Source organism: Antechinus flavipes, chromosome 1, assembly GCF_016432865.1.
Source record: "Antechinus flavipes isolate AdamAnt ecotype Samford, QLD, Australia chromosome 1, AdamAnt_v2, whole genome shotgun sequence".
Classification (NCBI taxonomy): domain Eukaryota; kingdom Metazoa; phylum Chordata; class Mammalia; order Dasyuromorphia; family Dasyuridae; genus Antechinus; species Antechinus flavipes.
Window position 1 is genome coordinate 332,727,689 of NC_067398.1, and position 23,362 is coordinate 332,751,050.

Genomic DNA, 23,362 nt, shown 5'->3' on the forward strand with positions numbered 1-23,362 from the left:
CTCACCATCAACATGTCAGTGTGAATTCTAGTCTGATTGTCTAGTCTAGGAAACCACTCCTTGGCTGGGGAGACCGAGACTAGTTGATCACTTGAGTTTAGAAATTCTGAACTGCAATGGCCTAAGGCCTAAGGTCCCCCCAAAATCAGACACCACTGAATAGCAAAAAAGCAACTTGCCCATTATCCTACATATACTATATAGTATATTCTACTGCCAAAAGTTACACAAGTATTAAATGGTAGACTCAGAATTTGAATCAGATTTCCTGACTGCCAGTCCTGCAGATGGTTTTCCCCCATCAAACTCCAGCTATTTCTCATCCTGTGCACACAAGCTTAACTCTAGAACTGAAAAAAAATGTGCTAATATATGAGATAGTATCTGTAGTTTTTTTAAAAAGCACATAATTGGGACAGGGCAATTTAGCTATTACTACTACTACTTTATTAAATTTAATATGCATTTTAAAAATCCATTTAGATTATAGTTTCATATACAGTCTTCTTTTTGTTCTTCCTATAACAAAATGTACATTTTGTTGATAAATTTTTAGTTCATAAATAATAAAGAAAATCTAACTTTAAAAAATCATTGAACATGGAATCAGAAGCAATCCGGGGTCAAATTCTGCTTCTAAAACTATAAGTTATAGTCATATGACTACCAGGTAGCCTCAACTTCTCTGACCCTCAGTTTTCTCCTCTGTAATATTGGGACAATTATAACTAGTATTTTCTTCACAATATTGGGGTGAAGATCAAAAAAGATAATGTATACAAAATAGTCTAACCACTGGAAATCACTTTATAAATATCAGCTATGATTATAGAATCATTGTTTTGAGGATCTGCTCATCAATTTAGAAACTGTTTTCACTCAGTCTTTCTATTCTCCACTTCAGAGTTAACCTCCATTGAATAGATACTGCTTTGGAAATTGTGGTTTTTTTCTTCTTAATTATTTGGGAGACTGTGAATATAAGGAATGAGGAATTACCAGTACCCTTTTTTCACCTCTCTGGGAAATATCAATGGTGGCAAAAGAGTGGAACTGAGCAAGAAGGAACTGAGATGAGATAACAGAGAACTCACATGTAAAGTTCTGTCTGGTCAAGTTCCTCCAAGGAATGGAATTTCTCAATATCCACCACCACCCCCTCATTACCCCCAAGATAGATACATCTTTTAAGGCCCTAATTTAAACTCTTGATTGATGTTCCCAGGCCTAATTGTACAACCCAGTTCTTATGGGGAAAAAGTCATTTTCTTATTCTATAAGAAATGATGAGCAGACTGATTTTAGAAAAGCCTGGAAAGACATATCAACTGATGCTGAGTGAAGTGAGCAGAACCAAAAGAATACTGTATACAGTAACAACAAGATTATGTGATGATCAGCTGTTATAGACTCGGTTCTTTTCAACAATGAGGGGATTCAAGGCAATTCCAATAGACTTGTGATAGAAAGAGCCATCCACATCCAGAGAGAGAACTATAGAGACTGAGTGTGGATTAAAGCATAGTATTCACCTTTGTTGTTGTAGTTATTGTTGTTTGTTTTTCTTAAACATAGAAATATGTTTAGAAGAACTGCATGTGTTTAACCTCTATCAGATCATTTGCTATCTTGGAGAAAGGAGAAGGAGGAAGACAGGGAGAAAAAATTTATAACACAAGGTTTTGTAAAGGTGAATATTGAAAACTATCTTTGCATGTGTTTGGGAAAATAAAATACCTAACTAAAAAAAGTCATTTTCAATTCAAGTCAATTCTACCAACCAAATAATATTTAATAAAAGCACCTAGTAAGGAAAAAGCTGAGCACTTTTCAAATTGTGGTGCTAGAGAAGACTTTTGAGAATCCTTGGGGGATACAAAGACAAAAAGGAAAACATTCCTTGGCCTTCAGGAGCTTACATTCTAACACATGTAAGGCAGGGCTTATAGTAAATCTGATTCTGTTCAATGGTCGATAGAATGCTGGATGGTCATAGAAGATTCAAATTTCTGTTGAAATATTCACCTTCCAATACTTAGCCAAATCAGCTCTCCTCCAGAGTTCACAACCTTGAGTAGATTTATATCTCTGGGGGCAAGGAAACTAAAGAGAGTCTTTAGTTTTTACCTGGTAGCCCTTATAGAGAGGTAGATGAGACTAGACAGAGCCATGCAACCCAGAGCAAGTCACAACATTCCTTAACCTTAATTCTTCAACATTAAAATGGGGGGAGAAGGAATTATAGCACCTATCTCATAGGGTGGTAGTGGGGATCAAGGGAAATAATCTATATGAAGCACTTTGCAAACATTATATAAATGTTAGCTATTGTTACTAGTATCCATCCCTAAAGTTACATATCAAGGAGATATTTGGGATTCTTGGCAATTGCAAAAGGAGATGGAATATAACTTGGCTACTAACTGATGTCTAAAATATATTTATTATTTGTTTGTAGTCGGTTCTTGCCCTTTGCAACCTCTTTAGTCTTCATGTAGCCAGGTTGAGTTATTTTCTCCCTGTACTATCTTTCTTAATGATTGTTATTTCTGACAACTACCATTTAAATATCATTAGTGAGTGCTGCCTTTGATGTCCATTCTAACTAAATGATATTTATTCATTAGTGTGAGAATATTAGGATGATTCATAAAAGGAGGAAGTTTTCCCAGACATACATATTAATTGCCCCAGAGTCCATCCCCCTTAGGAATGACCTGCTTCCTCTGAATCTAAGAGTAGCAGGGACTTCAGAGATCATTATCATTCTGTAGCTGAACACGAACCATTTGCAACATTCCTGACAAATGCTGATCCAACCTATGATGGAAAATACAGAGTGATGACCCTTTATAATACTCTTGACAAATAACTGATTCACCCTTTAATGGAAAACAAAGAACAATGAGGACTCCATTATCTCCCAAGGCAACCAACCTAATCCTTAGCAAGTTATTTTCCTTACATGGAACTTAAATCTGCCTCTCCCCAAAGAAGTTGTTCCTTATACTGTCCAGTCAGAATAAACCTAATCTTTTTGTTTTACACATGATAGCTCTTTCATGAACATAATAGCCTTTAACTACTTAAGAATAGGATATTAGACATTGAATTGGATGTTGGAATTGGAAATTGAAGGGATGTCAATCAATTTGAAGGATAGATTGAACAAAATTTTGGTATATGATTGTGATAAATTATTATTTTAGTATAAAAATAAAAATGATGAGCATAAAATTATAAAAAATTGATGAACAGCTCACTCTCAGAAAAACCTGGGGAGACTTATATGACTGATGCAAAGTGAAATTAACAGAACCAGGAGAACAGTGTACAAAATAACAATAATATTTTATGATGATCAAATGTGCTTTTCTGATCGCACAATGATGCAAGACAATTCTGAAAGATTTATGATGAAAAATGCTATCCACCTTTAGAGAGAGAACTGATGGATTCTGAGTGCAGATTAAAGCACTCTTTTTCACTTTTTTTCTTGTTTCCCCCCCAAAATTGGTTAACATGGAAATATGTTTTGCATGTATTTGGGAAAATAAAATATCATAACTAAAAAAGCCAATTTCAATTCAAGTCAATTCTATCAACCAAATAACATTTAATGAAAAACACCTACTAAGGAAAAAGCTGAGCACTTTTCAAATTGTGGTGCTAGAGAAGACTTTTGAGAATCCTTGGGGGATACAAAGACAAAAAGGAAAACATTCCCTGCCCTCAAAGATGTATAATTGACATCACATTTCTTACCTTCTCAATGATTGGGAGAGGGTCAGGTGATAGAAGAGAATTCAGAACTCAAAATTTTTTTGAGTTAATGTTAAAATAAATAAAAAATTAAATTGAAAAAAAATTGGAAGCTATCATGCCTTGTCTCCTGGATATTGTGTCTTAGACAGTTTGTTTTCACAACCTCCTTACTTTCCACTTAGAAAACTACAGAATAGAAAGAGTTGTGCTTCAAGAATGTGACTTTATCATTTTCTCTACAAAAAGACAAGCTGCCGAGGAATGATTTATGATGCCCAAATTCTAAAGCTACATTGATTAAACTAAAATACTAATTTGTTAATTTGTAATAGGAAAGGGACCTTTATAGGGACTGGATGCTTACATATCCAGAGCACTACATTCCTAGTATGAAATTACCCAGAAGACTGTACTCATAAAAAAAGTAGTTTAGTGAGCATGAAATGAAGGTGAATGAAATGGGATGATCTTGGGGGAGGTACCTAAAGAATTATTTCTGCTCCTTGGCAAATCCCTTTTTTCCAGTGACCAGATTTTACTGTTTATCTGATTTAATGTCTTTCTTCCTGACCAGTTCTTTCTTTTTGACTATGCTTTTTCTTTAATCAATTCCAACTACCGGCTTTCTCTGATGCCATTATATAGAATATATTGCAATTCATTAAAGAATTTTATATTATACTTTAGCCTCTAGGATGAAGTTTAATAAATATGTCCCTTAGAGATGGTCATCAGAAGCAAAATATTGGGAAGGAGAAAAGTGGGGAAAAGAAAGAGAAAAGCATGACTTAGGGTAAATAAGATGGCAGGAAATACAGAATTAGTTATTTTAACTGTGAATGTGAATGAGAGGAACTCTCCCATAAAACGGAAGCAAATAGCAAACTGGATTAAAAGTTGGAATCCTACAATATGTTGTTTACAAGAAATATGTCCCTTAAGCATTTATTAAGTGCCTAAGGCATATATAAATAAAAATAAAACCATCCTACTCTCAAACAACTCAATGAAGAAAGCTGGGCGGGGAGTGGGAGAACAATATGTACACAGATACTAAATAACTAGATATGATTCATACTCAAAAATGCAAGCCAATTTATGCCATCAATTTGGATATTCCCTCATGCAGATCACAGCCTTTTTCTTGCCCATCCTATGAAATTTTCATAAGTTTATAAGAATGAGTCCACCTGCAGGCTAGGAGCCTTCTTTGATTTCTTCTGGAATTTTGAGAATGCCAGAAGAGCACTTTAGCTATCCCTCAACCTCAACAAAGAATCAGCTTATTTTATTTTCCTATCACACATTTCCATGATGATAGGGTCTTCTCCCCCTGGAATATCCTTCTGCTTCTCTAGCCTCATTCTTCCTTTTAGGGACCTCCATTTTTAGAATGTTTTCAGGCTGTCCATATTTCACTCTCCTGACTGTGTTTTAATTCTATAGATTTCATTAAGATACTTTATCTCTTCTCTCCATTCCTGCTCTTTAGCTCTGTTTTGTGGTTTGTTTTCCCTATCTTTCCCTTTTGTTATTACTATTGTTCAGTTATTTCATCTGACTCTTCATGACTCCATTTGGGGTTGATACTAAAGTAGTTTGCCACTTCTTTCTCCAGCTCATTTTACAAATGAGGAAACTGAGGCAAACAGGATTATATGAGCTGTCCGTGGTCATATAGCAAGTGGCTGGGGCCAGATTTGAACTTGGGAAGATGAATCTTCCTGACTTTAGGCTTTCTACTATGATGATGATGATGATGATGATGATGATGATGATGAAGATGATGATGATATCTCTCGTCCCCCATTAGAATGTAAATCCTTGGAGAATAGGAACTGGATCTTTTTGTTTTGTTTCGTTTTGTTTTTGTATTTGTATCCCCAGCACTTACTACAGTATCTGGCCTAGAGTAAATTGTTGGTTGCAAACTGCCTGTTCCACATCTTTTTATCCTGTTCTTCTTTGAAGTTTCCTCACTGGTTATTTGTTACACACAATTCATGTCTACCAGTTGCTTCTCCACTGTTTTCTAAAATAGGCATTTTTAATTCTTCAGAGATGTTATATATCTCAAAGAAATACAACAGTGCTGATAGAATATTTGAATTATACCAGTGGGTGACAGTACAGAAGATGCTGTATGCTTTTTGCTCCTTCCTCCCAACTAGAAGGGAGAGCACAGAATTTCACCTATATCTCAAACCCAAGCTATATTGTTCCTTTTTTTCTCATATCAGAAACTGGAAATCTAATCAGCTAGATTCTATCACAATAGTGAGTCTACTTTTATCCTAGGGGCATTATGTTAGTTCATGTGTTCAAATAACTACTTTTTCTGCTATTTTATGGAGTTTTTATCAGATGAAAAGTTATTTGTAAAATCACAATAATTCAGAGCCCCCAGTTAGGAAAAAAAAAAAACACTCATTCAAAGGTTAGGCACTGAGATGACACAATGGTTAGAATGCTGGACATGGAGTCAAAAACAGCTCAGTTTAAATGCAGCTATACATTCTTACAAGTTGTATGATCCTGGATGAGTCACGTAATCTCTGTTTGCCTATTTCCTCATCTATAAAATAGGCACAAAAATAACACTTACTTCCTAGGGTTGTTATAAGGATAGAATGAGATAATATTTGTAAAGTACTTAGCATTGTACCTGGTACAGAGCAGAGTAGATTTGATTCTCTATTTTAATTTAAAGTTTAAGGTTTAATTAAAATTAATTTAAAGTACGTAAAACATACATAATATGTTTAGGTAAAAAAAAAAAGATAAAGAATATGAGACTATCTACTATTACATATGTTAGAAGAGAAGTTGGAACAAGGGCAGACCTCTTTTAGAAACTTTGCTCAGTCCTTGGAGAGGTACATATAGTTTTGTGTGTGTGTGTGCGATCTCAGTTCTCTGTTCCTAGATGTTTACAGGGTCTAATGGTACAACTCAATTTCTCCCTGCTTTGCTGTAGTTTACCTTTCTTTCAGTTTCTCTTTGGTTGTTGCCTCCAAGCCAGTCACTAGTTCTTTTCAGCTCAACTTGTTAAATCTTAGATTGTGCTGGAAATGGTATTTGCGACTACTCAACTTTTACAGCCTCTGATCCTTTCTTCTATTTATCTCTCCCAGACTACATGTGTCCCTTTAAGAACTCACAAATGTTAAGTAAAGTCCACCTTTGGTTCCAAGACTGAAAGAGTCCCAAATTTCCCTCAAGGTCAAGAGAAAATGTGTTTCCCTCTGAACTACAAATCCTAGGATGCCAGCAAATTCTCAAAGCTGGATTACATTCTACCCTGGGGTTTGGAATTGTGAAGCCCTTGCAAAATCAGCTGTAGTACACTTGATATCTGGAATTATACACTATAGCATCAAATTATATCAGCACTGAACAGAATAAAGATGACAAATCTGAAGTCCCAGATAATCATCTTAGGGTGCCATTCACAATAAATACATATTTTATACACACACACATACACACACACACACACACAGAGCAAGTACATATAAACAACACATGTAATAGAGCTAATACAATACATAGCATTATTTAATAGGCTACTTTGGTGGTTACAGTCTGAATTTTATGCAAGATGTAGTATATAAAAGTGTGTCTGCAGTACATGTATATCTATATAACAAACAAATATCTGTAACTGTAATGCCAGAGAAATTGAGGCAAGACAAAGATTATTTTTTTAAAATATGTTAAATCATATGTTAAGTCCAATATATATATATATATATACAGTTATCTTGCTGCACAAGAAAAATCAGATCTAGAAAGGAAAAAAAAACCTGAGAAGGAAAACAAAAATGCAAGCAAACAGTAACAGAAAGAGTGAAAAATGCTATGCTGGGTTCTATCCTCTGTTCCCATGGTTATCTCTCTGGGTGTAGACGGCTCTCTTCATCACTGAACAATTGGAACTGGTCTGAATCATCTCATTGCTGAAGAAAGCCAAAAGAGATTGGTTTTTAATCTTTCAACGTGGAGAGACTAGCCAAATGATTTTGAACATGAATTCCTTTTGGTCGGCTGGTTCCAGTTCTGGTTCTGGACTCTTTTAGGGGAGTTGGCCCCTGGTTTGTTCCAGAGGCCCACAGGGAGACCAGATCCAAACACAGCAAGGTCTCACCACTGATACCTCTATCAGGCCTAAGTGGAGAATCTGGTTTGAAACCCTTGCAGGGTAGGTTTTCTGTCTGGTCTGATAGCAAATTTGGGTCCCTAGGAAAAACTGGCCTGAATGCAGCCATACAGTTCTGGGAAGTGCCAATGGGACACCATGTGGGACTATTGCATCTGGTTGCCTTCAAGCACAAATCTGGTTGCTTCTTTTAAACATAACTTGGTCTGGATGCCTGTTTGAACAAATCTGGGTGCCTTTCAGCACAAATCTGGGTGCCATTAGGCACAGTTTGGTTCTGGTATTTTTTGTATGTAAAAATGCAGGAAAACACATCTGAGTGTTCTCTGTGAATGCAGGAAACACACCTGATCTGATCCCTCCAGTTCTATTCTGGAGTTTGAAAGCTTAGTTAATCTTTGAACAGCCTCAGTTTGGGTTTCTGGGAGAGAGAGATAGTCGACCTGAAAACTCCCCTCATGGCACTCCTGAAATAACAGGAATTTGTCCCTAGTTTGTATTTGTTAAGTGTTGTTTGTTTCTGTGCTGTTGTGTCTGTGCTGTTTGTTTCTGACTTGTCTGTCTGTTGTGTTGATTTAAGAAGCTCTGTTAAGTTTTAAGAACAATGATTAAGGAATTAAACAATCGGTCATTTCAAGATTGCAAAGATGCTTAGCATAAAACAAATGCTTTATGAGTGTTAACTTCTTCATTGGACTTAATTGTAACCTGATTGCACTAATTTGAGGGGAAAAAAACAGGAAAAAAAAAAACCTTGGCTTTCTGTTGGCAGAAAGGCAGTCTATTTCAAAAACCTGTTTAAAAAAAGGTGGGGCAATAAAACCAATCTCTTGTCTTACCTCAATTTCTCTGGCCTTACATAACAGCAAAAAAAAAAAAAAAAAAAAAAAAAAAATCAAAACAACAACATTGGTAGGTTATGCAAAATAGACAACCAAACACTTATGAGATTGGCTAATATAATAGAAAAGGAAAATGATAAACATTGGAGGGAAATGGGGAAATTAAAACACTAATCACTGTTGAAGTTATTCAATCATCATGTAGAGCAATTTGGAACGATGTCCAAAGGTCTATAAAACCATGCATACCCTTTGACCCAGCAATATCTCTATTAGGTCAACATCCTAAAAAGATAAATAAATACATATGCACATGCACACATAAGTACAAAATAGATTATGAGCACAGAGGTGAGATTAAAAACTAAGAATAAGTAACTTCATAATTAGCATGCAAGATGCTAATATGAAGCAACTTCTTAAACTTATAACATGATAGCAGTATTATTGTGGTTTGTAGGAAGCATTTGCACTCTAAGTGTCTAGAATTGAAGTACTTAATAGAAAAGTTGTTACCTCTGGGTTCAGTGCATTGATATTGTTATTCAACAAGCATTTTAAAAATCTTTACAAGACTCTGTGCTAAGCACTGAGAGTTGGGGCTAGGACTGGTACAAAGAAAGGCAAAAAATTGTCCTAGCTTCAAATACCTTATAGGCTAATGGGGTGTGGGTGGGGATGGGGGAAATGGGGATGGAGAAGGAAGAGAAGAACAAAAGGAATGGAGGAACAAAAAAAAGCAATAAAAACTATGTACATACAAGATGCATATGAGATAGATTGGGGATACCTTGAAGGGGAAGGCATCAAGATTAAGGCTTCTTGCATAAGATTGCTTGAACTGGTCTTTGAGATATAGTATGCAAAGTCTTCTTCAATTAACAAGTCTGTTTTTGAGCTACTATCTCAGTCTGGTATATTTTTACATATATGGCAAGCAATCCCTTTTGCTTAATTTCCACTGAGTTGAATGCTCATAAATTGAGTACTCACTTGCTCTTGTCCTACTCCAGCCAGCACACTTAAATCATCTATTGACAATAACAAATGGAAGTGAATTGTCTTTTTACCATGGCCCTATCTTGTTAATGGGCAAGTTTAATAATTGAGCTCCAACTAATTATGAAGTAGTTTTGCATTGCTCAGCTAACTCATTTGTCCCATGAACAGATTTCTCAGCAGAATTTTTGGGTTCCTTGTTTAATGTCTTGAAAACAAACTTAGGCATCTATCATTATGTATTTCTTTCAAGGTTCCACTAAATTCATCACTTCTTTTTGCTTTTCACTCAGAAAAAGATGCAGTAGTTGTGTTTACAGGTTTTCCACCTTCATAGAGTCCAAAGCATAAATCAAACATCAACAAATAATATGTAATTTCAGTGGTATCATTCGTGTCAGAGTTTATGCATATCCTAAGAAAACCACATGTTCACTCCATTGAGATTTTGGTCTAGTCTCCATGTTCCTAACATGTTATTCAGTGTGCAGTTGAAATATTTGGGTTGTAGATTCCCTGAAGGGTAATAAGGTGTTGTCTGAACTTCTTAATGCCAGACAAAGCTAATGCTATCTTGAGCAAATATACTTTCAAAGTCTCTACTTTGGTACAAATGCATTCTAAAAGGGAGTTTATGTACTGAGAAATACTACTTCTACAATATTTTAGCAACTGCTGATATTTTCTGGCTCCTAGTTCCTAGTTCCTGGTTTGGTATGACTGTACCTGCTTTGTTAAGTAGTCACTAATATATGACTAATCTTCTTGCTATCTCCTTCCAGAATTAAAAAAAAAAAGATCAATGCAGACAAATTCTAAATGTTTGCATACTATATCTCAAAGACTAGTTCAAGCAATCTTGTGCAAGAAGATGAAAAAATGCTCTAAATCTCTACTGAGTAGAGAAATGCAATTTAAGACAGCTCTGAGGCACCACTTCACATCTCTCAGATTAGCTAAGATGACAGGAAAAGATAATGCTAAATGTTGGAGAGGGTATAGGAAAACTGGAATACTAATGCATTGTTGATGGAGTTGTGAATTGATCCAACCATTCTGGAGAGCCATTTGAAATGATATCTGAAAGGTTATCAAATTGTGCACACACTTTGATCCAGCAGCGTCTCTCTCTCTCTCCTGGGCCTGTATCCCAAAGAGATCATAAAAAAGGGAAAAGGACCCACATGCGCAAAAATATTTGTAGCAGCCCTTTTTGTGGCAGCAAGGAACTGGAAATTGAATGGATGCCCCTCAGTTGGAGAATGGCTGAATAAGTGATGGTATATAACCACAATGGAATATTATTGTTCTATAAGAAATGAGCAGGCTGATTTCAGAAAAGCCTGAAAAGACTTGCATTAACTGATGCTAAGTGAAGTGAGTAGAAAGAGAGAACATTGTACACAGTGACATCAAGATTATGTAAACATCAACTGTGATGGACTTGGCTCTTTTCAGTAATGATATGATTAAAGGCAATTCCAACAGACTTATGATGGAAAGTGCCATCTGCATCCAGAAAGAGAACTATAGAGACTGACTATAGATCAAAGCATAGTATTTTCACCTTTTGTGGTTTGCTTTTTTCCCTCTTTTTTTTTCTTTCTCTTTTTGATCTGATTTTTCTTGTGCAGCATGATAAATATGGAAATATCGTTAAAAAGAATCACACATGTTTAACCTATATCGAATTGCTTGCTGACTCTGGGAGGGAATGGAAGAAGGGAGGGAAAAGAATTTGGGAACACAAGGTTTGGCAAAAGTGAATCATGAAAACTGCTGTTGCGTGTATTTGGAAAAATAAAAAGCTATTTTTAAAAAGAAAAAAGAAAAAGAAAGATATACCCTGAGCAGCACCCAAGTCCTCCCTAGTATCAACCAATGACATTTTAATATAAGACTCAATTGCACAGCTCCAATATTTGCCATTGTCTCAATTGTAAAATGCCTTCAGTGGACTAGTATCTGAATCTCTTGATAGTATTGACTTAATTCTTGGCTTGAATCACTGCACAGTCTTTTTTCAGCTATCTATTCTCCTTACCAATCAAACTACAGGATGACTACAGTAAAAAGAGCTAGTTCAAGGAAGTCCATGGCTGACATGCTGTTTAGGAAAAATACCATTTTTTTGGCTGAATTGTTACCAGTTTGTATTCCAGTTTCTTGGGAGTTATATATAACATCACCATAATTTCAGTATCACAAGGCCTTCTGGACATGGCATCTACCTCCATATTAGTTTTGCCTGGCCAGCCATGTGAAGATGCTGAATTTATAATTGGCTCATGCTATGACCCACCTCTGACAAATACAATCCACTTCAGCATTGGTTGGAATATCAGTGGCTTATTGTCAGTCCAATTGTAACTTCTCTTCATCCACATAATTTTTGAATTCGCAGTACCTGTCTGTTTACAGCTTGGGGTAATATTTCCTGCTGCTGTTCAAGTATTTGATGGTAAATGAAACTGGTTTCATAGACCATCACTCTCTTGAAACAGGATTGCATTCAACTTCTCCAAGATGGTATCTCCCCTTAAGGCAAGAAACTATTTTGGCTCAATATAGGCTGATGCTGGTGCATGTATGGGGTATTTGATAAAATCTTAACTTGTCCACCAGTGACTAAAGGAGAACCTTGTTGAGGTCAACCATTGGGTTAGTAATAGCAGGCTGATTTTAAACAAAATTTCTTTTCTTTCTTTTTTTTTTTTATTATAGCTTTTTATTTACAAGTTATATGCATGGGTAATTTTACAGCATTGACAATTGCCAAATCTTTTGTTCCAATTTTTCCCCTCCTTCCCTCCATCCCCTCCCCCTGATGGCAGGTTGACCAATACATGTTAAATATGTTAAGGTATAAATTAAATACAATATGAGTATACATGTCCAAACAGTTATTTTGCTGTACAAAAAGAATCAGACTGTTAAACAAATTTTCAATAATAACCACCAGACCCTAGAAAAGTCCTCTGGTCTCCATGGTTCTTTGATGTAGCCAAGTCGGTATGCTTCTGTCTGCTATGGGTGAGCAGCAATCATACCTTTGTTGAGATACAGTGTGACCCACATACTTTACTGAGGCTTTACAAAATTGGTACTTCTCAATGGAAATTTTAAAGCCACTTTCCTTTAGCCAATCCAATGCTTTCTTCAGTCTTTCTCATGTTCTTCTAAGGTCTTCCTATAGACATGATACCATTGGTGCCATTAAGGTAAACAAACATCAACAGGTAGTCCATGTCTCCAAGTGCTTTTTCCAATAATCTTTTGGAAGTAGCAAATCTACCTGAAATATTTTCAAGAATGCACTCAACTAGGTAAAATCCAGCTGGATAAAGAAAAATAATCTTTCCTATCTCTTTCTTCACTATAAGGACCTGAACATGTGTAATACAGGAAAACATTGACTGCCTAATAGGCAATCCAGGACACTTTGAATTCTTAGCATGGTATATTAATCTACACTGTCTTTTGCTCAAAAAGCAGCATCAATACAGATACATATCTCTCTATTCTACCATTATAAGGATATATATAGACTGTTGCATATATTCAATAAAAGTCCTCTGAGATTCACTCACTGCAAATAAAGCAATTTTTCTAGATATTTCCTGTAACAGTTGAGGATCAGTGGATTGGATCAGATCTTTGGATTTGCCTTTTGGGCACATCCCATGTCCTATTCATTCACTGAGAATATGTTTGTCCTCTTGCAGAGCTACTACTATCTCAACCTCTCCTTCCATTTCTCTGGTAATAGAGAATCCTCAAAGTCAAATTTCTCCAGATCCTCTTCAGAAGCTGATAGATTATTAGAGAGGGTATGTCAATCAAATCTCTTATGGCTCCATTCATCATTCTTGTGACTTCCCAACCAAAATAGTCCTCCCAAACTATTCCTATAGGTATAACTTCCCACTATTTAGAAAGTAAACTTCTTGACTATATGTTTGGATACCTAGTACTTTACATGTGTTTGGGACAGGTGTTCAAAATGTTTTTTAATTTATTCAATATTTTTGTTGTCCATTACCAATTTTATCATTGAGTTGTTTCAATTATATGCAATGATAATTCCATTATTATTCATTTTAACTTTTTTTTGCTTATACTAAACATTGCTCTAACAAAGCTGATGATCGGCCTGAACACAGATAGCTGACTCAGAAATGACTCCCACATCAACAATAAGTTTTTCCCTTTCTGTTAAAATATTATCAATAACTTCATATTTATGTGAAGTTGCTTTTTCAGCATTTGTAGACAAGAAGTCGAAAAAAAGGAACAGACTATTGTATATGGAGCCGCATCTCAGATTAAAATTAACAACAGGGAACCAAATTATGATGACCTGTTATCTCAGCACAAACAATTTCATCCTTCTACATAAAAATAATCAAAATCAATGGGACTTACTAAAGCACATAACAAACCTTTCCTATAAGAAAAATAACACAAAAGCTAAAAAATACACAGGTGCCTGGAGAAATCACTAACTATTAAAGAAGTAAGTTGTCTTTGTAACGAAGTGCAGTATATTCACCCCGTGTCATACCGGACCATTTCACGCCTCACAAGACCATCTCATGCCTTACAAGATTGTCTTGACTTGACTCATGAGAACGTAGAATTAGGCGTAGCTAAGCACGGTGTAGTGCATATTCCCACCAAACTCTGGTGCAACATATACCTCCACCAAACTCTTCCTGTACCCCTAGGGGTACTCATAACACACTTTGAGAAACACTGCTCTAGTAGATGACCAAATGCATTTGAACTGAACCTTCAAAGTAACTAGGGGTTTCAAAAAGTAGAAATGAGGAAATGAGCAGAACCAGGAGATCATTATATACTTCAACAACAATACCATATGAGGAGGTATTCTGATGGAAGTGGATATCTTCGACAAAGAGAAGATCTAATTCAGTTCCAATTGATCAATGATGGACAGAAGCAGCTACACCCAAAAAAAGAACACTTGGAAATGAATGTAAACTGTTTGCATTTTTGTTTTTCTTCCCAGGTTATTTTTACCTTCTGAATCCAATTCTTCCTTTGCAACAAGAGAACTGTTTGGTTCTACACACACATATTGTATCTAGGATATACTATAACATATTTAACATGTATAAAACTGCCTGTCATTTAGGGGAGGGAATGGAGGGAGGGAAGGGAAAACTCGGAACAGAAGTGAGTGCAAGGGATAATGTTGTAAAAAATTATCCATGCATATGTGCTGTCAATAAAAAGGTATAATAAAAAATAAATTAATTAAATTATTTTTAATAAAAAAAAAAAGAAGTAGAAATGAGGACAGAAAGCATTCCAGATGTGGAATACACATCTATGTCAAGACATAGAGGAAGAAAATAGATTATTGTGCACAGAGAATAGTTAGAAGTTCAGTTAAATGATAAAAAAAAAAAGTAATATAAAATAAAATTGCTTTTTTATTTAAAAAATAAAATTTTTATTTTTATTATTTTTAATTTAAATCCCAATTTTTTTCTCTCCCTCCTACCCATTTCACTCATTGAGAAGACAAGAAATGTGACATCAATTATACATGTGAAATCATGTAAAACTTATTTTCCATATCAGGTATCTAGTGTTTGACAAACCCAAAGACCCCAGCTTTGGGGATAAGAATTTACTATTTGACAAAAACTGATGGGAAAATTGGAAATTAATATGGCAGAAACTAGACATTGACCCACACCTAAGATAAGATTGAAATGGGTTCATGATTTAGATATAAAGAGTGATATTATAAACCAATTAAAAGAACATAGGATAGTTTACCTCTAAGATTGGAGAAGGAAGAAATGTGTGACCAAAGAAAAACTGGAGCTCATTATTGAACACAAAATAGATCATTTTGATTATATTAAGTTTAAAAGTTTTTATACAAACAAAACTAATGCAGATAAGATTAGAAGGGAAGCATAAGTTACGAAAAGATTTTTACATTCAAAGGTTCTGATAAAGGTCTCATTTCTAAAATATATAAAGAATTGACTTAAATTTATAAGAATTGAAGCCATTCTCCAGTTGATAAGTGGTCAAAGGATATGAACAGACAATTTTCAGATGAAGAAACTGAAACCATTTCTGGTCATATGAAAAGGTGCTCTAAATCACTACTGATAAGAGAAATGAAAATTAAGACAACTCTGAGATACACTACATATCTCAGATTGGCAGGAAAAGATAATGACGAATGTTGGAGGGGTTTGTGGGAAAACTGGAACACTCATACATTGTTGGTGATTTCACCAACTTGTGAACTGATCCAAACATTCTGGAGAACAATTTGGAATTATGTTCAAAGGGTTATGCAACTGTGCAAACCTTTTGATCCACCAGTGTTTCTACTGGGCTTATATCCCAAAGAGATCTTAAAGAAGGGAAAAGGACCCACATGTGCAAAAATGTTTGTGGCAGCCCTTTTAGTAGTGGCAAGAAACTGGAAACTGAGTGGATGCCCATCTGTTAGAGAATGACTGAATAAGTTATAGTATATGAATGTTATGGAATATTATTGTTCTATATGAAGCAATTAGCAGGATGATTCCAGAGAAATCTGAAGAGACTTACATGAACTGATGCTAAGTGAAATGAACAGAACCAGGAGATCACTGTACATGGTAACAACAAGATTATACAATGATCAATTCTGATTGACGTGACTCTTCTCAATAATGAGATGATTCAAGCCAGTCCCAATGATCTTGTGATGGTGAGAAGCATCTCTACCCAGAAAGAGGACTGTGGGAACTGAGTGTGGATCACAACATAGCATTTTCACTTCTTTTGTTATTATGTGCTTGAATTTTATTTTCTTTTTCATTTTTTCTTTTTTGATCTGATTTTTCTTGTGCAGCAAGATAATTGTATAAATATGTATGCCTATATTGGATTTAACATATATTTTTAACATGTTTAACATATACTGGATTACTTACCATCTGGGGGAGGGATTATAGAGAAGAGGAGGAAAAATTAGAATACAAGGTTTTGTAGGGGTCAATGTTGAAAAATTATCCTTGCTTATGTTTTGAAAATAAAAAGTTTCAATTAAAAAATACTCTGAACAACAACAATAAAAAAGAATACAGAGTGAGCCATAATTTTTTGGACATGGTCAATGTGGGAAGTTTATTTGCTTGATTATACATATTTGTAAAGGATTTTGTTTTTTCTTGCTTTGTCTATAGGAAAAAGAGAAGGAGGAAGAGAGGGAGAGAATGTGGATTTGACTTAAATAAAATTGAATTTTATTTTAATTAAAGCTTTCTTTTTTTTTTCTTGAGGTTTTTTTTGAAGGAGAGATCTATGTTTTCTTTTGCAACATGACTTTTATAGAAATATTTTGCATAAGTTCACATGTGCCTTCTCAATGAGGGAAGGGAGGAAGGAAGATAATCTAGAAATCAAAGTTCAGAAAAATGTAAAAAAATATTTTATGTGTAATGGGAAAATAAGAAATATTAAAAGATTAAAAAATGAAAGCTCTTTTGACAGCAAGGGCTGTTTAGTAGTGCCCAACTCATAGTAGTCACCTAATGAAGGATTACTGAGCTGGGAATAAAAATAAGTATCAGTCTACTATACTAGAAGTATCAGATTGACAATCCTAGTACAAGATTAAAATGTAATTGAGAACCATTTAACACATTTTTAAAAAATTTAACTCAACATAGATAATGTTAATCTATTAACCTTATTAATCAATAATTAATTAATTAGCCTTATTAATCAATATACAGCCTTCAGAGATCTTTTTAGACACTACTTCATTATATCTACTGTAATCAAATACTGTGCTAGATGCTAAGAGATGCAATTACAAGAAATGAAACAATTCCTATTCATAATGGGTTTATATTTTTACAAGGGAGATAGTGATTAGATATGCAATTATATAGAGAATAAATAGAAAGTAATTAAATACAAAGAATGCCTCAATCTATTTTCCTATGGCTCCATTCAACATTTTTGTTGTCTTCTCTAACTAAAATATCCCTCCATGGAAACCACTTCCCTATATGTGTTATTCTCCATTAGAATGTAAGCTCCTTGAAATGAGGGACATAGAAAATTTGTTTCCCCCTTGCTTTGCATGTTATTAGTATTTAATACTTTTTTTTCATGTATTTGCTCATTCTCCTAAAGATAATAGGAAAAAGCACATTGTAAAACTTCAAATGAAGAAATGAAAGGGAATGAGCATTTACTAAACACCTAGTATAGTCCTGGCACTGTGCTAATCCCTTTCCAATATTATTTAATTTGATTCTCACTCAACCCTAAGAGGTAGGTGTTATTATTCATCACTATTTAACAATGGAGAAAATTGAGATAGGCAGAGGTTAAATGATTTGCCCAGGATCACACAGCTAGGAAATGTCTAAGGCCAAATTTGAACTCAGAATTTCTTGACTTTAGGTTCAGCAATTTATCTAGTGCATCTTCTAACTGTCGCACATGCAATATAAATGTCATTATTCCTGTCTTATTTTCCTATTCTTTTCACTATTATCTTGTTCTCATTTTTAAAAAATGGGATTCAGAGAGAAAAAGTCCCAAGTCCCAGAAGATATTTTGTTATTCCTCTTATATTTATGTCCAGGTGGATAATATGAAATTAAATATTTTTTTTGAAATTAAATAATCATTGGAATGTAAGTCTTTTGCAGACTCATCAATAGCATATTCAAGATCGCACTAATATCAGACAAAATGACAATTATTATTTTTGTGAATACTAACACTACTATTATTTCTACCACTACCATCTCATTCTCATCTTTTTCAATGTTATTTAAATAGGAATGGTCCTGGAATAAGTTGCTATAATGGCATTATTCCTTTATAATTAATATTGTATGGAAGATAACACTTTTTAAGAATTGAGTTTCAATTTGGATTCCAAATTTCAAGTTGTTATGATGATAGATTATTGTTGCTCTATGCATTTTCCTTAGGTATCCACTGACATCCAGAATCATAGATTTCTAGGCATACAGAAGCTCTTTGTGAGACTGGCAAAAATCCTTTGGTCCCTTTAAATGGATTTCTTGTAGCTTGCTGGTATATTCAAATTTTTGTCACTTATTTGGCAATTCTTTTCCCTCCTTGACCCTGCCAACAAGTTATTTTCTTTATGTCCCCTTAGGACAGTGTAACATACCATAACATGCCACAGTTGAAAGAGTACAACTTGAAGGAGTTGAATTCAAGGTTTAACTCGGCCACTTAGTATTTTTGTGACTTTGAGTCTGTCATTTAACTTCCTTTGGGATCAAATTCTTTATCTGGAAAAAGGATGGTAGACTAAATCAAGATTTCTTAAATTTTTTCCACTCATGATTCTTTTTCACCCAAGAAATTTTTAAGCAATTCTGGATATAAAGAAATATAAAATAGGTATACAAATCAAACATTACCAATAATAAATTATAATTTCATGACCTCCCCCCCCCCTCCCAACATTGGGTCGCAACCTACAATTTAAGAAGCTTTGGAATAGATGACCTCTACAATACCTTCAATCTTTATATCTATGATCTTATGATAAGGTCAGGTAAGACTTTCAACATATATAAAGATATGCATGCAAAAGGCACATAACCAATGCTTACTGAATAGTTGCAAATGACAGTAAAGTTGAACCATTTTTAAATTTAAATCATCCCCTCAGGAAAGGCAAAATTTTTCATGAGAATACTATACATTTCTACTGCAGTTTGCCATTTACAAGTTGGTTTCATATTCCATACTTTATTTGACCACTTACAAAGGCCCTGGAGTAGTTTTATCTCCATTTTACAGATAAGGACACTAAAGTTTAACAATTAGCAAACATTCATTGAATAGATACTGTGTGCCAAGCAGTATGGTAGATGCTGGAAAATTATATTGATTATAATAGTTAGGAATAATTCATTATTGACATGAAGGTCAATCCCAAATCATTTATCTGTGTACAGTCAGACCACTGACTTGTTAGAAAAAAGTAGAAGGAATAAAAATGAAAAAATGAAATGTTTTCCAATTAAAATATCTCCAGCTTGACATGGTATTGATGCCAAAAAATGGGGAATGGATGGAAGAATAGACATCAGCACTTGTATAAAAATTCTATTGCTGTAAATCAACTACCATAATGAAAAAAAAAAAAAAAAGTCCAAAAACTGCTTTAGTCAGCAAACATTTGACTTAAAAGCGGAGAGCTGCAGCAGCCAAGGATAACACCAGTTTCAAAATGTAAACATATATAAAGTTCTATGGAAAAGGAAGATGGCTGTATAACTTCATAAAACATCAAGAAGGTAAAATAAATTTAAAGAAAACTTGGCAGGAGGCCCACTCTAGTCAAAGTCCTTCCCAGGGCATTTAAGAAGGAAACTGTACAAATAAAATGAACAGACAAAAGAAGGAAAAGATCTGCAAATATTTTTATAATAAACTATTTTTCACTGCCAGGGAAAGAGAAGCCACCACATTTGGATAGTAACATGACAGTCATGATATATTTCATGAAAAAATGGAAAAAGCACCAAAAAAAATTCTAAAGGTGGAAAAAGTGGTTATATTAGACCCTATATACAAACCAGATACCAGTTAGAGAGAACACAATTTTAATGATATGAAGCGATTCATTTTCAAGGTGGCTGAAGGAGAAAACATGGAAAAAAGTATGGGAAAAAATTTTGAATCTTATTATTACCAAAAATAAGTGGATAGATGAATATATAAATAAACAATAAAGTGACTGAGAAAACTTCAGTGATTACTGAACCATGTTTATTTTCCCATCTATATAAATTTTTTATAAAAATAATTTACTCACAAACCTAAGGCATTCTTGCTAAAGGTATTAAAAGGGGGAAAGGGAGACTTTTGTAAGCAATGTTCCAGGATAAATCATATTTTTAGCATCACACAGTTATCTGAAAGATGTAAAACAGAAGGATCAAACCCTTCATCTAGTGGAACACATAATGGACACAGCACTGTGAGTGTAGTTACTTGAATCAGACTAAATGTAATTGGGAAATATTTAACAAAATAAAAACACCATAAACACAAATAATATTAACTTGTGATTTTCTAAGGTAATATACAGCCTAAAAATATCCTTATCAATCGATTAGCAAGCATTTCTATATCACTTGTGTGATATATTCAATCATTATGCTTATTTTTTGTTGATTACTAAAAAGATTTTTATTCAGCTGAACAAAATAATGTTTTGCTCTGACTGGCAAATTCAGGCACAAAATTCTAAATATGTTCAATTTATTTGTAAATATCAATGTTAAATATCGATATAAATAAAATGGCTCTTTATTAACTACAAGATAGGTCTTACTAGCCTTTATATAGTTTTGGGAAGTACAAAAGAATAAAGAACAGGAAACATCACAGAGGGAAGATAATACAATTGGATAGAAGTCTGGAATCTAGGGCAAATAACAATCCCTCTTTCCATCTTGTTGCTAGAGAAAGTTCATTGGTAATGTCCACTTACATGGTTACTTAGTGTCACAGCCATACCAAATCAAGCTTTCTTGAAGGACAGTATTTATTATAGAGATAACAGACCAAACTCCCTGACATCAACCTGCACCCTTCAAGGATAACAGATTTGTTCTAATTGTACAAGGGCACTCGTGGTACTGAGATAACAGTTTTCTTTCAATTAAAGTTTTCCTTACAACTTTAAATAACTTTTTTTTAAATTTTATTTTATTTAATAATAAGTTTACATTGACAGAATCCATGCCAGAGCAATTTTTTATAACATTATCCCTTGCACTCGCTTATGTTTCGTAAATAACTTTTAAATAAAGTTTAAACCCTAATGATTTGTAGAGAAATAACTTTTAAATTTAACTCAGAGAGGAAAACTGAACTACTAGACTCATGAACTTCTGAACTTAACTCAGAGACAAAGAAACATGGCTCAGGCAGTTACAGAGCAGAATCAATTACAGAATGGAATCAAATATAAAATACTAGATCAATTTTATTTTCTCAACTTTAAGGGTTCTTTAACAAAGTACTTCCCATGCAAGTCAAAATAATATAAAATTTCTTGAAAGATACAATAGCAGAGATATACACTTCAAAAAGAAGATTATACGATGATCAATTCTGATGGACACAACTCTGTTCAACAATGAATTGATTCAAACCAGTTCTACTTGTTCAGTGATGAAGAGAGCCATCTACACCCAGAGAGAGAACCACACAAAGTGTGGAACATAACATAGTATTTTCAGTCTTTTTGTTATTGTTTGCTTGCATTTTATTTTGTTTCTCTCTTTTTTTTTTTTTTTTTTTTTTTTTTTTACTGGTTTGATCTGATTTTTCTTGTGTGGCACGATAATTGTACAAATATGTATGCATATACTGGATTTAACATATATTTCTACCATGTTTAACATATATTGGACTACATGCCATCTAGGGGAGGGCATGAGGAAAAGTGAGGAAAATTGGAACACAAGGTTTCGCAAGGGCTAATATTGAAGAATTGTTCATGTATATGTTGGGTTATTATTTGTTTTTTTTTTTTTTTTTTTTTTTTGCTGAAGCAACTGGAGTTGCTTGCCTAGGGTCACAGCTAGGAAGTGCTAAGTGTCTGAGAACACACTTGAATTCAGGTCCTCCTGACTTCAAGGCTGGTGCTCTAGCCACTGCACCACCTAGCTAACTAATGTATATGTTTTGAAAAATAAAAAGCTTTAATAAAAAAATTAAAATTAAAAAAGGAAAAAATACATGGAATTAAAAAAATTATCCCACATAGAAAAAAATAAGAGGGAATGAAGAATATTCATTGTTCAGGCTATGATATAAGGTTGAATTTATGAACAATCTATAGAGTTTTCATATATGTGCATGTACTCTGATTCAAAAGGTGTCAAAACAAAGACTCACCCAACATTTATAAACATGTCCTTCTGGAGAAGAAAGAGCCCAGAAGTTGCAATTCAAAGAAGAAAGAGCAGGTAATAGTAGAAGGATAGTAATATGATTAAACCCATTTCTTAGGAAAATCCTTTCAACTGATATGTGAGGGGGATGGATAGAAGAGAGAAAAGACTAGAAACAGGGAGGCCACTTAGAAATGTATGGACCTAAGTCCTAAACTAAGCTAGAGGCTCTGTGACTGGAGAGAAGGGAATGGACACAAAGGTTTGTTGTGTTTGTTTGTTTTTGCTAGAGATACAATCCACAAGACTTGGTAACTGATTTGATACAGAGCAGAGCTTCTTAAAGTTTTTCCACTGGTGACCCCTTTTCACCTGAGAAATCTTTATATGATCCCAGATGTATAGTTATGTAAAATAGATATATAAATCATTTACTGATAATAAATCATAAAGAAATTTATTTTAAAACAATTCTTTAGTATACATATAATTTTACAATTTATTAAAGATGAAAACAAATTTGCATATTAATGTTCTTGTTCATTTTTACATAAAGAATTAAATTTTGGTGGAATATTTAATACTTTTTATTGTTGCCAAATTTCATGTGACTCCCACAGTTTAAAAAATTTTGATATGTA